The sequence below is a fragment of the Dromaius novaehollandiae genome, chromosome 2 (assembly GCF_036370855.1).
Source record: "Dromaius novaehollandiae isolate bDroNov1 chromosome 2, bDroNov1.hap1, whole genome shotgun sequence".
Classification (NCBI taxonomy): Eukaryota; Metazoa; Chordata; class Aves; order Casuariiformes; family Dromaiidae; genus Dromaius; species Dromaius novaehollandiae.
Window position 1 is genome coordinate 39,757,031 of NC_088099.1, and position 16,386 is coordinate 39,773,416.

Here is a 16,386-nt window from a genome sequence, read left to right on the forward strand (position 1 = left end):
AATATGAATAAAGTTTTTGGTGTGTTTCCTGTGAAAGCGCCGCTTCATGCCATGAGCAGTGTTCTTTTTGCCCAGAAGGAGCCGAGGGCTCTGCGACATCAGAAGTGCAAGCAGGACAGGGTGGGAGTCCCAAACCTCTGCCGGTGTCGAGTGCACTCCTCCCACCTGAAGGCTCGGGTTTGGCTTATTTTAAGACAGTGATTTGGGCTCAATTCCTGCCTCATCTAAGGGATTTTGAAGCTGCATTGCTCAAGGGACAGCTCAGGCATTGGAGGGGTTGTCGCTGACCATCTGTGTTTATGAGTAAATGGAGGCCCCTATCAACTCTTGCCTTAAGGACTTCTGGGTTGGTATCCCTTTGATAAGGTAGGAAGGAAGCACAGATTTATTTGGACTGAGGAAGGAAACGTATGTGAAGCAAAGGTAATAGCTTCCCTCTTAGTGATTATGTCTGTCTTGCCTTCCAAAAATAATACTTTGGCCAAACTGTCTATTGCTTTTGTCTCAGATTTGTGGACAGAGTGATGACAAGCAAAACTTAATCTTTTTGCACATTTGTACAGTATTTCCAGGTTTAATCCCACAGATACCACTCTTTTAAACAGCTAAAAACCATGACTTGAAGGGAAAGACATTTGTGCATGGAATAAAATTATTATTTTTTTGTTAATTAAAGGAATTGGTTCTTCTGGTCTTGATACCTCTTACCTTGTAAATAATAAGATGAACTTTGTGCACTGTGTGATATTGTGTGGTTCTGCCATGCAGTAATAAGAATTAGTACGTCCTTGTAATACATTTATCCTTTATTTCATTGAAATATGGCTAGTCACATTGACAGACCTATCACTTCGTTTTCTATATCTTATTAGATAATAGTAAAAAGAGAAATGAAAAGGCTACACCTCTCTTGCAATGGTAGTAGCCTATTATCTCTGGTCTTAGTAGTTATAGCGAGAAACTGAGAAAACTGGGACTGTGCATCTGGCCAATTTCGAATTTCATAATGTAAAAACTCTACCTTTAGAGTTTTAATTTCATGTCAAAAGCAATCATAAGATGCCTGCTTTATGTTTGGGATGCATGAAAATAGCTGTGTCAGAGCCCTGAGCACTCCCCTTCCAGGAGCTTAGTCCGTCATGTTAAGAAGTTTAACTCGCTGAGTTCAAGGTCAGCTCCTTCACTGATAAGAGGTGTTATGAAGACACCGCAAAGCCAGGGCTGTTTCTCCTGGCCTGTGGGAACTACTTTTAAGGAGAGGCTTTACCGCTGGCCTCTACCTGTGCTATGTCGCAGCTGGGTAGCAGCTATGTCCGCACCCAGCCTCCTGACCCTGACCCGCACCCACTGGCTGGGCTCCCTGGCTTGCCGTTGGACCTACCTCGTCCCTGCAGACTTGCCAGGTGACCACCCAACTGTGTCGCACCCTGATCACTGCCTCTGGACCTGATCCTGACCCTGACTTGCCCCTCTGCACCCTGGCTCCTTGTTGGTGAGGTCGCTGCCCCTGCCTGCCCTGTTATCGCACTCCGCTCCTGGCTCCGCTCCTGGCTCACCCTCTCTTGTGGAGCAGCTGGCGCTTGCTGTTCCCTGACAAGCTGTTCAGCTAGTACTTTGCCAAAAGTAGCAAAAACTTCCCCAGAGAACCTGGCCTTGTGTTATGTTGTTCACTACTGCGAATGAAGATTGCCTGGATCACAGGATTACCCTCAGTCTGAAATCTCATTGAAACCGCCCACCATATTTGGGAATGGTTGACCCCTTGTTTGAACCTGATCTGGATAAGGACATCATGTTATCTGCCTGTTGATGTGACAGGCACCTCCTTGGACATCTAGTGTATCACAAAATGACTAGTTCTATGTATTAATGCTAATCATTCTAACCATTAGGTGAAGTAACCCTGGCAAACCCAGGGACAGCGTAGTGCAAACAGGGTAAGATAAGAGTGGTTATCAATTTATCTATGTACTATCTATCTCTAAGTACTCCAAAAGTGTCTAAAACGAAAATAACCACAGCCTTTTCTCCTTTGCAGCAAACTAGGAAAAAGGTTTGACTTGGCTATAATTTACTTTGCATATATGTCAGTGCTACATTTAGAGAGAGTTTTATATTTAGTTTAGATTTAAATACTTGTAAGGTTAAATGTCCTTTTAGCTGAAATGCGATTCCTTTTGTGATGAAAACTCTATTCCTTTTTTGATGAAAAACAGGTAGCATCTGTGTGTTTGTGTGCATGTGTGTAGATACGTGCACTGCTGTGTGTAAGCAAAACTGCAGAGGAAGAACTGAAGAAAAAGAATGAGATAAAAAAAACCATGTATCGAGGTCCTAGATTTCAGTGTAAGGAAGATATCAGAATCTTGGAGAGATGGCAGAAAATAATATAATATCAGGGACAAAATATTCAGAAATTTGAGCTGAGGATTGGAAAAAAGTAGAAGTGAAATTTCCTTGTGAAATCTGAGAAATTCATTTAAAATCATTTAAACAAAATAAGCAATTTGTAGCATAAACTGATAAAATAATACAAACGAAAGCATCATAATGTGCTGCGTTTCTTCCAAACACAATGTTAATCTTGAAGCACTCCACAAACATTAATGGTTTAATATTATCTTATCTTCCAATTCACAAACCAGGGTTAAAATTGACAATTTTATCCCTCCTCATTTATTACTCCTCATTTTATTTGTGAGTTTGACAGGGAAATAGTTGATCTGGCACAAACAATATTGTACACACTGTGGTTTCAAAAATGTCTCAGATTACATTTTGAGCTATCAACACATACCGCTAAACTCATTTATGCAGCATAGCTGGATAGCCTAAAATGTTTTAGTGAACATTGTTTGCTTAATCTGATAATCTCTAATCCATAGTCTGGTGGAACTGTTTCCACCAAGGTAAGTAATAATGTTTTGAGCTGATATTTAGAAGATTAACAAGGCCTAGTTCTGCAGTACAGATTCAGAAGGACCCAGAGTACTACTCATGTAAAGCTCCTTGCTGGATTGAAACCTAAACTCAGAATATTTATAGCATTTTTTTTTTTTTGCTCAGAAGTGTATTTGCTTCCATGGGCAGAATGAATGCTCTTCAGTTCCTTTGGCATTACGTTCAGGTTAATTCCCCTTTTGTTATGTTAGCATTAGTAACATGTAACATACTGTCTATAAACAGTAACTGTTCACTTGTGCTTTATTTTTTTTCCGATTCACAAAACAAGGCTAAAAGAAAAAGTTCTCAATCTGAATGTATGTGACTTCAAATTATATCACAATGATATGGACTCATTTTGGAAATAAGTGCCACAATATTGATGTATCTGTCATTCCACATTTGTGTCTTCTGCTCTTGGACCTGCACCTATTCACCCTTTTCCCATGCCACCCCTTCCTTTACATGAGGCAGTACTGCTCGCGAGGCCTCTCCCTTCCTTCCCTTCCTTCCCTTGCTCTAGCCAGCAGTACCTCTGCCTCTTGCAGGCAAAGTGAACATGTTTGGGAAGACAGGGAAGCTGAGGAACTTTGTGAATTCTAGGAGGAAAGTGGGAGAGAAGCAGAGAGTCGTGCTGGAGATGAAGAATGTCTCAGGCCAGCTTGCAGTGCAGCTGTCACCATGAAATGAAGGCTCCCAAGGGAGCCCTTCTCTCCTCCTAGTGAGACTGGGAGGCAGAGAGAGAAATCCTTCTTTCCTGCATCAAGCCATCTCCTTTGAAAATCACTGTGATCTTGTTGAAAAGATTTAATATTATTGTGATGCTTAGAAGTATTATGATTCTATTTTTGGTAGTAGTATAATGAAAGATTCAAATGCCTTCGGATGGCTTTTGTGGCAGGTTGAGTGCCCTCTAGTTACACTGACATGAATGACTGATGGATGTGATGGGTGTTGCTGTTGTCATGAATATAGCTGACAACCTGGCTGAAACAACAAAATGTGACTCTTGGGAATTGTAACAGGCTTTGTTCAGTGTATATTGACTGAAGAAGAGCTGGCACGTTCAGTATGAAAGAAAGATTGCTCAGATGAGACTCTGTTCATATATTTAAGGAACACTGCTTTTCAAGTCATTTCTCCCCTTAAATGTGTAATCAATTGATACTATGTGGATTAGAGAAATATGAACCAAAGTGTCACAGCAGAGAACAAAAAGTTCAATGACAAGCACTCAAATCAGACACCATTGGATTAAAGGACGTATGATACCAAAGATGAAACTAGACGCTCAGTTGGGGATAGTATTGAGAAAGGGATTATCAGCAGGTTTGACTCTTTGAAATGGACTGCATGTGTCTTGTGTATATTATCTAACAAAGTGGCAAAATACTTTCCAAACTGTAATATTTTTACTTCTTTTCATCTTAACCCATCCCAGATTTTTAAAAAGCTCAAGGCTGCCCTTCATGTTCCCCAGACCTTTTTCCCTGTACAGCTACATACAACAAGTTTGACTCTGTTATAACAGAAAGAGGGCCAGGACAAATCGCAGCAGTGATACTCAAGGGAGCCATGAACTTCAAGGAGAAAATGGGCTTATCACCGCATTAGCCAGGACATCTGACTCCATCCATTAAGGAGATCAAGTAGTGTATTCTCCCTTGTACTCTCAAGAGCAGAGGGACAAATTAGACTTCCTGAAATCAATATTCTGGTTTTGACTGGTAAATTTTTAACTGTCTTCTTAGAAACATGTTTGTACTGGGTGCCAGCTGTCTTTTCTGTAGAAGAACCTTTTGTCCCACCCTTTGCGATTCCTTCTGAGCTGTGCCAGAGTGTGAGGGGATTTCTGTTTGAATGATTTCCTTGGGTTGGGTGAGGATACTCCCTCCCATACCGATTATTAGAAGTCCTTCTGATTTCATGGTTTGAATAGTTGTTTTACTGTCTTGAGTTAAGGCTTTCTTGTTGCTTGTTTCTAGATTTCAGGTGTGCTTTTTGCACAGTCTCATTCCTTTTTCTGAATGAAAATTTTTTATTTTTTACTCATGTCATCATTTAGACCTGTGACTTCAGTGCTAATGGAAGGGGAAACTGTCATTCTCTTAAAACTCTCTGAACTGTGGCTTGCAACATCAAGTAATATTCCAAATTATCTGCTGTTCTGATAGATACGTAGGTTGCATTAAAGCTTTAATGTCAGAGGGAAGAGAGATTAAAATGTATTTATACTTTATTTGCTTGTTTGTGATGTAAGGAAATTAATTTTTTGCTTCCGTTTTGCATTAAAAATTCAGGTGTCCCTTGGTTTTCTTGAAAAACCTGGACCACAAAATATTTTGCAAGTGACATCTCAACTGAATTGATCCTTTTCAGACCATATAACTGCTTTGTTTTCTGATAAATTTTTACTGTGTGTTAATTCAAGCAGTAATGCTTATCTCAAAGCACCAAGTTTGTGTCAAGGAGCAGGAAGAGCAGGGCTGCTCCAGGAGCAGTTTTTTCCTCAGTTTTTAGGGTGCCCAACTTTAGACAGCAGTTTGAATACCCAAAATTTGATACAAGTCAGTACTTGGTTTTGAAAACGTACATCCTGCATTCTTCCTGGTTGGATTTCATGTTACTTAATTATACTGCTGTTGAAATATAACTCATCTGTACTTCACTGGTGAGTTTTGGGACATGGGGGGTTAATGACTGAGTGCATCTTTGTCCTCGCAGCCCAGGTTGGTACGTGTCTTTTGTCAGGCAGTGGTCCTTTTTCACTGTCTGCACTCCCATTTTAGCTAACTCTTGAATGATTTATTGTCAGAGCCAGCCAAAAGAGGCAACTGCGACAAATGCATGTAAATATTCTGAAAATAATCTCCTTTTGGGAACAGATAAACAACACAAGAAGGAAAGAAGAAGATTCTCTGGATCCCTGTTTGGCTGAACCCAGCCAGAGGGTGGGATGAAGTTAATTCTGCCACAGGATGTGTTGCACAAAGTTCTTACGTCATTTACATTTGCTGTAGATAGAATATATCTGCTCAGTTTTTGTGAATGTTTGGAACTGATTCCAGACTTTTTCTTTAAGCTGGCTTTTCTAGTCTGAAGAATGATAAATATTTATGCTGTCTGCAATACTTTAATCCAATCCACTTCTCTGCCCCTTCCTCAAGGAAAAAATAATATTTGTGTCAGTGTCTTCAAGCCAATTCAGTAATTATATCGTAAAAGTTGTAATAACATATCCACAGAGCAGCAAAACAAAGCAAGGCGGTCTCTGAAGTATAGAGATTTGGGGCTGGCTTTGCCGTGTGCCGGTAGCACAGTCTGCTGTCCTTTGGAAATGACCTGTGGGAGCATGCCAGGTGCTGGGCCAGTGGAGTCTGTACTGCTGGGCTTCAGGATAGAGCAAAAGCTCTAGTCCAGCTCTAGCTTCCTTGTCCAGAGAGAGAAAAGCAAGCTGCCCCAATGCGGGAGATTTTGTAGCAATGTCATAACCATAGGATAATAAAACAAGAAAGTCCACAGGGGAATGAACTGTAAAATAAAAATTACCTTTCTGGATTTTATTGCTTAAGGTTAGTAGATGCCTACTTGGTAACGACTTTAACATGCATTCTTTCCAGGGAGTTTTACATACCATAACCTTAAAATGATGACTGACTTACAATAGGAGAGCCCTGTTGTTTTCCAGCACATTCTGCCCTTGCTTCAAGTAGCTACAGCCTCCAAATGCTGTCTTCCCCTCTTTGGAATGAGTCTTTTCCTGTAAGAAACCTAGAAGAAGGATCAGCTGTGTCTAAATAGCTCCTATTGGGGATGGCTCTCAGTGTTAATAAATCCTCTTTATAAGCAGGAGAATTCAGACATTATGTAAATAAGTGTCTGGACTTGTTTAAGTTCACAGTATGTTAGCATCAGAACTGGAAACAGAATTAGGGAGTAGTAAAACTGTTTGTGCAGTAGTCCAATCAATAGGTAAAACTGCTTTTTTGTGTAAGAAAGCATGTCCATCCCTCCATAACTAAGGTTGCAACAGTTCATAGGTTTATCTTCAGCAAAATCATAAACTTTACCTGATTCTCCAGTAAAAAGTTGTATTTGAACTCTTCGAATGTAAATACTTTCCATGTGAATTTGTACCTTAGCGCCTTTAAATTTAAGTATTTTAAGGCCACAGGAGCAATGGAGCCAAGGAGTGAGTTTATCTGAATTAACTTTGTCTCTGTGAACTTTACTCAAAGTTAAACTAAGGTACAGAAAAGGAGTGTAACAATAGCAGTTGCACATAGTTTATGCCCTTTCAGCTACCAATAAGGGCTCACAAATGTTGGATTTTAAAAGTTGGTATGAACAATTCCAATTCACAACTTTTTACTCATTTTCCAAGGTAAATAAGGTATATCCCTGAATCCCCTCTACTTGAATAAGCCAATGAGTTGCTTCTCATTTAAAGACCAACATCAAGGAGAAGGAAGGATTGCCCACATCAGGGGAAAATGCTTATGTGGACACAGTTCAAAAACTTTTGTACCAGCACACTATGAAATAGCAGAACTGTCTTCATATTAATGTTGGATTCTATCATCATTTAAAGGAACTCACAAGCTTTAAATTCCACTTATACAATGTGATGATACTTCTATATATACTTCTTAAAAACAATCACATTTTTCCATTTCAAATGCTGCCTGGAATGGGATGCTTTCAAGGAAACAATGTATGAGTCATCCTCAAGAGATGTGCAGTTGAGGCACCTCCTTTGGAACTAAGTCATGTATATCCAGCTAAAATATCTAATTATAAACAGTATTGTGTTACTTGCATAATTGCCCAGTGGCCTTAGAAGCAATCTGTTTTTTTTTATAACAAGAATTAATGCTGAATTGTTGATGCTGAAACTGAGACTATCATCACATGAAGATTAAAATGCCATTTCAGTCATGGTTTGTTCTGGATTATGTCAAGTAAGAAAAAAAGCATAAGCCTGTGATCATTTAAGTCTAATAAAACTTTTGCTTCTTGTTAAACACGTATTGTTTGAATGTAAAATATACTTTTTCAGGATTAACTCTAATGGGAACCTGAAGGCAGATGGAGAATTCACTATGGATTTTGGTGGGTAAGATAGTAGTATTCACATACTTATGTGTGGAATGTTTTTTTCTATGTCCCTTTTTGTATCATGCAAAAAACTATTGTAGAATAGGTTTTCACATATTTTCATTCATACATGCCCTTAACGCTGGCCGTGTTTCTCAGTCCCTTGGCAGTTTTTAGCTGTCCTACTCTGAGAGGTAATATGAAACAAAAAAGTTTGAGTAAGGGTGAATATATGTCAGAGCCTGTGTGTTGCAGGTATGTGATGGAATGGCCCACAAGTTGTAAGCAAATGGTAGAGTTCCTTTTGGAGGAGCAAAATTGTTTTGCATGACCTGATGTGTGAAACCCCATGAGGATGGAGAATGGGCCGATTGGGCTATAATGCTTTCCTGGTGTTGCTGCTGTCCATCCTGCCTGCTAGAATAAGTTCCTATTGCTCCCTTCATCCCTGGGATAGCAAGTATGTAGTGCTCAGTATGAGTGCAAGCTCAGTATGGAGCTTGCACAAAAGTGAGTGATATGCCCAACTTTACCTGCTATCTGTGGCTTAGAAGGGAACTTAAAAAGTACTGGTTAGTTAGCAAAGGGAAGGGACTATATAGACAAGTTGAGTCATTTTTCCATTTAGTTGAAGAAAATGAAAAAATACCTAGCCCCTCTAACTCCTCTCCCCACAGCAACCCACTGGGCTGAGCTTTTTGGAGGTTTTTTACACCACAGAGGTGGGAGACCTTCAGAGCCGGGGAGCCTGGACTCCAAATGACTGCTGAAGGAGTAATGATCCTTGTCGTTACTAATGCAGTGTGCTGAGAGTAACTGGTTTTGAGGAGTCATCTTGGAATGACGCTGATGTATTTGTCATGCTCATTTGACCAAATATTTATTTTGTGGGTAGGAAGAGGCTGGATTTGAAAAAAAGAACGATTAACAGTTTCAGAAGGAAGCTGCTCTGCAGTAGATTGTAACTGACCCTCTTAGGTTCACTGTGTTTGGGCATTTAGCCATGTGCAGAGACTCTATAGTTAGGACAAACACAGCCTGTAAGTATAAAGCAATTATTTATTGGCTAATGCACATAAAAGATAGCTAGGATTTAACAAGCTACTAGTGCTTGTATGCGCACCTCCTGCAGAAAGGCACCCGAAGCCAGCCTGGCAGGCATCAGTCAAGATGAGATGGGTTGGCCTGGCTGCTTCCTGGAACAGACCCTCAGGGTTGTTGAGTTGTCCTCTTTCACTGAGTCCCCCAGTGACAGTGGTAGCTCCCTGATTCCCTGCCTTTAGGGTTTTATGCCTTCCCTTGTCAGCGTTTTTCCTCATGGATCCTTTTAGAGCTCTTAACTATCCCCATTCAACAATCTTACCTCTGTAATTTTACCTTTCTCTATCTTGCCTGGCTCTGTTCCCTTCAGACTTTCTCACAGCTTTATGTCACAACCCAGCGGTCTCCTCAGAAGTCTGAGCCAAGGTTGTGCGGCTGGGCAGTATCAGAGTTCGACTCTGGATCTTTGGCACATGAGCAGCTGATCCCTGGCAGGGCTAGCAGAGGGGGTGGCAGAGAGAGGGTTATGAGATACACTAGATAGAAGGTTATAAGATAGACTTATAGGGTATAGATTTATAGGATAGGGTTATAGACTGTCTGGCTCCAAGCCCAGGCAACGCTGAGTGAGTACATGTTGCCAGGAGCAGCCTTTCCTCATGCTATGTGCTGTGCACTCTTCCACCTGATCCAGAAACCTGATACAAAATCTAGGCTTTTCAGTTTCATGGCAACATTATGTATTTACTCATAGTAGCTAACACCTGATAGCTAGCCTTAGCGTGGCAAGGATGCTGGGAACAGTATCATTGCTCTTTCAAGTGCACATATTATTATCACTTTAGAAAGTAATGTGTAATTCCAACAAATTAATCAAGATCTTTGTGAATATGTAAAGGCCAGAGTGTGCCTGTTACGCACTGACCTACAATATCTCACTTCCTCAGTAGTGGTAACATGTAGATATCTCCACAATAATATGCATACAACTCAGATATAGTAGGGGAGTTACCAGTTTCCACTAGGCAGTGAGTGGGGCTATGACACGATTGCTGACCCACTTTTATCTAAACCAAACAACCCTTCTGTATCCCCCTCCTACAAACAACAGGACTCTTAGATCCAAGGCCAAATTCATGTTATTGTGAGCAGCTGCAAATCCACTGACGTCGACAGAGATGTAACCACTTAGTAATGCAGCGAGTCCAACTCCTGGTGGGTTTTGGATGAATTTTAGTGGAACAATTATGTTTTGTCCACCTAATTTTTTCCTGAGGTTTTCTTTAGATGGATGTATTTTTCTCTGTCCCATGTAGCATTAGTGTGTATTTTCAAGTAGCTGTGCTACTTCAGTGCCATGTAAATGATTCTCGCAGCTATTCGTCTTATGAAGCAGATTAGAGTCTGCCTGGATGAACTAACTACATCATGGAAATGTATGAGATTGTAAATGGTGAAATAAAGTTTTGCATCTCACATGGGAATCACAGGAGACAGGCCCAAGAAGGACAATATCCCAGAATACAGGGACTGTGGAGTGTGCCAGACAGGTACAGGCCCTAGATGGCTGGCAAGAAGCCCCACTATAGTGTTCAAAGGGCTGCTCAAAATAACCTGTCTTGCAAGATGCGGTCCACTCTGGCTTGATCTCTCAAAGTACCTAAAAATTGGTTCCACTGACTTAGACCTTAAGTTACACAGATCTAAGTTAAGCAGAAAACAGCACTGCAGAAGTTCAAGCTTAAGAACAGTCACCGTTGATTGCAAGGAGTTATATCTTCTATTCTCCTGAGAAGAAAGGAGGCTGTAAATGGGAATGGAGAAGGGGCTGCTTATCTCCAGTGGCTTCTGCACCAGCTTCCAGAACAGTGCTGCCATGTCTGAAGTACAGTGGAGCAAGTTGTTTAACTTTTGGCACAAGATTTTTTTTCTGATAGGCTATGTCTGCATTAGGTCAGATTGTCCGGATCCTATTCACTAATCAGGGCTGCTACATGGGAGATGAACTCCAGTTCTTCCCATTTAAGTTGTGTCTGTCTAAGGAGTTTGCATTCACTGTGTTGAAATGGTAGATAAGTAAACAGGATCTTTCAGGGAAAAAAAAGTATTTCTTCTTTTAATTTAGTCAATAGGAGTTTCTGTACTGACATTTGTATATGTAAGAAATTGATAGTATAAGAATTTTCACAGTTCTAATCTTCATTTAAGTTATACAATGAAGTATTTATGGATTACTAAGGCTGACTTTCTAAAGCTGGCATGCGAACAATACAACATAAGCAATCAGGGTCTATTGATGATGTTTTTTGTGCAGTCACAATAAAGTTTAGTCTGATCTTGATTCTCAGCAGTATGAATGACAGTGGTTTGGAATACTTACAATGGGTAACTGACAAAAATGAAGAGAGGTAATGAAATTCTTAGCACTGAGATGCAACAATTCGATGAAAGATATATGTCTGCATCACTGAGGGAAAATATTTTATGTACAGGCTGAATTCGCAGAGTGTCCCATCTTCGTCTAGCTTAGTCTGAAGCTGTGGGAAGTGCAAACAAAGAACATGTAATTGGTTCCCACATAAGAACAGCCAAGCGCCCATTTAAAAAGATAATGGGTGAAACTAGCAGATTCAGGGACACTGCATGCAGTCTCCAAGGAGAAGCAAACTTCAGTCTGTGACCTTGAAGATCAAAAGAAGTCGAAACAGTTATAAGCCCTTTGAGAAGACACAGGAGGATCACCTGTCAGAACCTCCCTGTGAAGGCGAGCTGACAGAAACAGAAGGAGAAAGATTGCAAACAAAATTTAAATAAATCCAGCCTTCCTTGATCAAGAGGATGGTAAGCCTAACAATTATATGTGTAGACAGTGTACATCTCTTCACTGTTTTAAAGATATGCTTTATCTAAAAGGCTTTCATATGCAAGTAAAAGATAGCAGGTTTTAAGCTGGCTATTTATTGCCACTACTGTCACTAGAGAAAATAGAAATATAGAATACGAAGTTATGTATGAAGAACTAAGGGAATCATAATCAATTATTTGGAAAGTGCAGATAGGGCCCTGTCTAAAAGCAGAAGCAATGTAATATTTCATTGCAAAAAAAGAGTGATAGTTAGAGGCTTGAGATGTGGGAAGAGATGTGCTCAGACAGAAGTCAGAGATATTTTCAAGTATAGCAATGTTAATAGGCACCTTTTCCCCATTTCAAAGAATTGGAGCATGTGCTTCTCTCTGTATCTTCTTCTTACTCCATATCTGTGACTTTACCTTTTACCATCTCCTCCTCCTTTTTGAGGCACAGACTCCTCCTAAGGGTAGTATTTTATGAAAGGAGGTTCTAAATACTTGCCCTGCATGTACTAGTAGTTCTTGCAACTAATACTCCAGCTAGTTTGGGGCTGTCCTGCAAAGAAAAGGCATTAGTGTTTCTTAAAAGCATGATTTAATTATTGGTTAAGTGGAGTTGTTCAAAGAAGTCTTCTGTAAAATCCTTTTAAAGCATCTTTTTTTTCTTAAATGGAGGTAGACTATTTACTGGGGGAGAGGTGCTCTTTCAGCTGTGTGACTAGTACCTTTCAGCACCTTTCTAAGCTGCCAAGCACTGACAACACATTTCTAGGCTGCCAGCCCTAATACTTTGGGCAGTGGATAGCTGCTTTTAGCAGCCATCTGCTGCCACATTATTTTGCCAGTGCTTCTCTGATTTGTAGATAACTTGAAATCCAGGACAAGCACGCACGGGAAGTTTGAAAAAGCCATTCCAGACTTCCTATGCATTTATAGACTGAGCAACTGCTCAACACACATAATACATGTTGCTCTTCTTCATTGGACTACCAGCCACATACTTTGCTTCTTTCCAGTTTGTTGTACATTATCTTCCATTGCACTTTGAATCCTTGTGTGTCCTCTTTGCCTGTTGCCAAGTTTAAAATCCAGGGCATTGCCTTTGAAGCCCCGCTAATACCCACTCTAGCCTGCCTCAGCTATCTCATTTCTTCTCCTCTTGTTTTCCACCACCTTTTTTCTCATCACCGATGACTACTGTAACAATTCCTTTACGTACCTCTTCTATCCTTATCTCTGTCTTGTTCCAGTGTGTTTCCTCCATATGGAAAAATTTCCTGACCTTGTATATTGTGATTTCTCTGAAGAATTCACTAATTTCAGACCATCCACTTATCCGCAGCCACCTGTTATTATTTCTATTGCTACAGCAGAAGGAAAGGGAGACCCCAGGAGACAAACAACCTTCTTTTGTTAAATTAAAATCTTATTTTAGGTTTTCCTGTGAGCCAGGATTTGTGCAGTGTTAGACTGCAAGTTTATTTGACCAGGACTGTTTTTGTCTTGCTTGGTGGCAGAATCTGGCCCAGCGTGTGTACTTCTTTCCCAGGAAACTATTCTGTAAACATACTTAGTTGCAACAGCCAGAATCTAAATGCACCCTCTCCATCCCAGACACGGACTGAGCATGCAGATATCCCTTGCTACTGTATGTCATTTGCCCCAACATAATTCTTTGCTCCTCTCCATTGAAAAGGGACTGAATAGAGTGAACAAGAGGACAATAGATAGACTTGGCACATGTCATCCCCCGTGCAGTCAGCGGACCTCCTCAGGCTGGGAGGAGGTTGCCAAGATGCAGCATAGACTAGCAGTGATGAATGGGTTTAAAGGAAAATGCACTTTCCTTCAAAATTTTATTTTGAGAAAGCATCTTGAGTTGTTGGCTACTCTGGCTTTATTTGAAAAAATTGCAGACACTAATTTCCAGCAAAAGATGCTTCAGAAAACATTAACGCTTGATTCTTATTTTCAGCTAATATGAAGATGTATTTGCATTTGCAAATAGCAAGTGAAAATTTAGCAAGAACAGATACCATTTTTTCATTTAAAAATATAGTAAACATATAGTATTTTATTGTAGAAAAAATTAAAAACTGAACATGTAAAGCACTGCATATATTTCATTTAAAAATTATGCTGTTTTGCATAACCAGTTTCTAATATCTCATTTGTTTTAGCAAAACCCATGTTTCAGTTACATATCTTTAAAGTGCCATAATAACATGTGTATTTCTGAAGTTAGTGCTTATTTGTATTTTACTTATGGAAAAGATATACTTAATAAGTTTGTTTATTTTTTCATCTAACCATTTAAAAAGATCTATTAATCTATAGATTTAGTTATGCATTGTAGCTAAAGTTTGAATCATTTCTTCTAATCCCTTTTTTATCATGTGTCTTTTGAGGAAGCTGGAATTAAAATATTTAGAATAATAGCATCATCGTGTTGCTTTCCACACATTTCGATACAGCAGTAGTGTTCAATATGTGAGTTTGCACTAACCCTGCCAAAGTTAAAAGTGTTAACACATGGACGGAGAAATCTGTGTTCAACCCTCTCCCTTCCAGTAGATGTCATCATGACAATGGAAAATACTGCTGGGAATACTTGTGAGGAAACCTCATGTGCCAAGTGGGGGGAAAAGCTTTGTTATGGTAGACCTAGTTGCTGTCAAAACAAGATAGTTCTCTCCATGGTTAGTGTTGATAGAGAGCCTTTCATTTATACAATGCACTGAAAAGCGTGATGGCTATTAAAAGATCCAGTCAGCAGTCAGGGCCCACAGAGCTGCGGTTAATGGCAGTAGTGTTTCTGCACTGTGAAGGTGTCCATAAATACAGATATGGACATGCAGACGTGCATGTGCAATGCTCAGTTTGGCAACTGCTTGTTTTGTTCAGCTATATACCTTCATTCGTGTGGCCCCTTTTGTCAAAACCATCACCTGCTTTCTGTTACGCTTTTTTTCAAGTCCCATTTAAAAGTAGTTTCTCCAAAGGAAAAACAAAACCCTCCTACTTCATTTTTACCAATAATGAATTTCTCCACACCTGTCAGCACCTGACCTGCTGGTCCTCTTGTCAGTTTTAGGATTCACAGCTGTTTGAGAGAGCAGTGTGTCTTACAAGAGTTATTTAGTGGTGAGTAAATCCACAGCCCTATAATATTAATAGGTATAATTTTAATCAGTCAAATGGAATACAAATCCCCAGAGCCAGGCAAGGGACAAGTCAGTCCCTGGCAGTTTTCCCATGCACAAAGAGTGCAAGGCTGGAATGTACTTGCCTACAAAAGAATTTGAAAAATGAAGTATCTACATTATTGTTAAATGCTAATCTGAATTTCTCAGACAATGGTGTTTAAGATCATGAAGTTTTGCTTGGGAAAAAAAAAAAAACAGAAGTCTTTTCCCCCCTTGGAAGTCTCAACAATTTTGACTGAAATTAAATATTAAATCTGTGATATATAGTAGCTATGTATGACATATTCAGTTAGTGCTACACCTATGTTCTTATGGCAAAGTGGTATTATGGTGGGATGTGATCAGATAGAATAGAGCACAAGCTGAGCCATGTGAAGGAAGAAAACGGCTGAGCTGAAATGTAAGTGACTTAAAAAATCAACAGGGTGCAACTATATCAAATAATAAGTCCATAATTTGAATGTTCTTTTTTCTCTAGATAATAGCCCTATGGATAATAAGTTTTTTTCTTTTAAAATGTCAGGCTTTGGGAAAGTAGATAGCAAGAAAGCAGCTGGTCTGATTAACTTAAGAGTCTGCTTCTCCTCCTTAATGTGGTCATTGAGACTGAAACATGTCTCTGTGATCAACATTATAAATTCTAGGGAAAATGGCCAAATGATTAGACCACATCTGTGACCCTCCACACCAAGAGGAAAGCAAGTCTTACTAGCAAGATTTTTTTCATTGTTCATATTCTTAAAAAAAGTTGGCTGGACTTTTGTCCTTGACCAAGTTGAGAGGATCTCTACTTGCAGAAAAACAAAATATTTCATCAAAACAAAGCAGCTGATTCTCTTGATAGAGAAAGAACCAGCAATGATCCAGAGATGCCATATTTCATGCAGTTCCCCCTGGAAAAGCTAAGCAATCAACTGTATTAGTAAGGTCTGTAATTCTAAGGGAGGATAATGATAGAGTGAGGACACCCATCTGTCTGAGTGTTTTGAATAAGTGAAACCATCACAGAAAGATATCAGAAAAGCCCCACAAACATCTATTAGAATAAATGGATATAAACCCATTAACAGTGTTCTCATAGTTATTCTAAAAGCATTTCATAACACTGTAATTTAGCACTTTGGGTTTCACTTAAACCTTAAAACATCCAGTCTGTAACCCATTACTTTGAGAGGAGAAAGTAAGTGTGGCTGATCACAGCCTAGAAGCTAACTTAAGAAGAGATATCACTCAATTCTCTCTGTATCTG